Source organism: Neovison vison, chromosome 2 (assembly GCF_020171115.1).
Source record: "Neovison vison isolate M4711 chromosome 2, ASM_NN_V1, whole genome shotgun sequence".
In the NCBI taxonomy this organism is placed as follows: domain Eukaryota; kingdom Metazoa; phylum Chordata; class Mammalia; order Carnivora; family Mustelidae; genus Neogale; species Neogale vison.
Genome location: NC_058092.1, coordinates 178752373 through 178753336, shown reverse-complemented (window position 1 = coordinate 178753336; position 964 = coordinate 178752373). Strand labels below are relative to the sequence as shown.

Here is a 964-nt window from a genome sequence, read left to right as displayed (position 1 = left end):
TGTATTCATTCAATTCCATAACGACAAAGACTTGCATCTGTAAAGCTCTTAACCCTTTTTTAATGTGCTTTCACACAGATTTAATTTAACATCACCTCTGCAAAGTGGACTGGACTGGTAGTATTTCATCTCCGCTTTACAACAGAGAAAACAGAAAATCAAAGCTTCCATGTGATTTGCTCGAGCTCCTACTTCACATGGCGAGCCACCCGCACTGTCTGCTCTGAAAAGCTAACTTTGCCCAGTTCCCAGTCCCACTCAAGGTTCGCAGCTACTATACCCACCACCTCAGACTCCTGCCCCTTTACCACTAGTGTCCTCCAACTCTCACTTTCCTTCTAACCCGTGGCATTGGGTCCCCAGTGTGCCCCATCATGTCAGATGCAGCCATGGACGCCAGCGCCCAGATGACCACCAAGGACTTACAGGAGAAGGAAGTTGTGAAGGAGGTGAGAATGGGAGGGAAGCGCCTGCTGGTGGGAAAGCTCAAGAAGAAGATGGGGAGCAGGAGGCCGACCATGATGAAGAAGATGAAGATGAAGAAGATGAAATGAAGAAGACGAAGGAGCAGGGAGGAAGAGGAGGAGAAAGAAGGCGATGCTGAGGAAGAGGATGGAAAGGAAGGCTGTGGCAGGCTGTGGAAGCCTGAAGATGATGAGGATGACAAAGTCCACACCAGGAAGCCCAAGACTGTTGAGGATGACTAGACAGCAAAAAAGGAAAAGCTGGACTTCACGAAAACAGAGGCCACCATGACCATTCACCCTCTGCTTCCCATGTCAGACTCTAAACATGGTCACCTTCAAGTGGACAGTCCCAGCCAGCTAAAGCCAGGGAATTGGAAATAGGGGGCAGGGGGTGGAAGCAGGGACAAAATTTCCAAGGCCCTCCCTTCCTTTGTTAATTTTTTTTAATATTTTATTTATTATTTTAGAGCAAGCACACTCATGGGTGGGTGAACAGG

At 48.2% G+C, this 964-nt stretch overlaps 1 pseudogene; it reads left to right on the top strand.

Annotated features, from left to right (window-relative positions):
* The first annotated feature begins 374 nt into the window (after window positions 1-374).
* On the top strand, window positions 375-707 carry LOC122899247 (annotated as a pseudogene).
* Window positions 708-964: the final 257 nt, after the last annotated feature.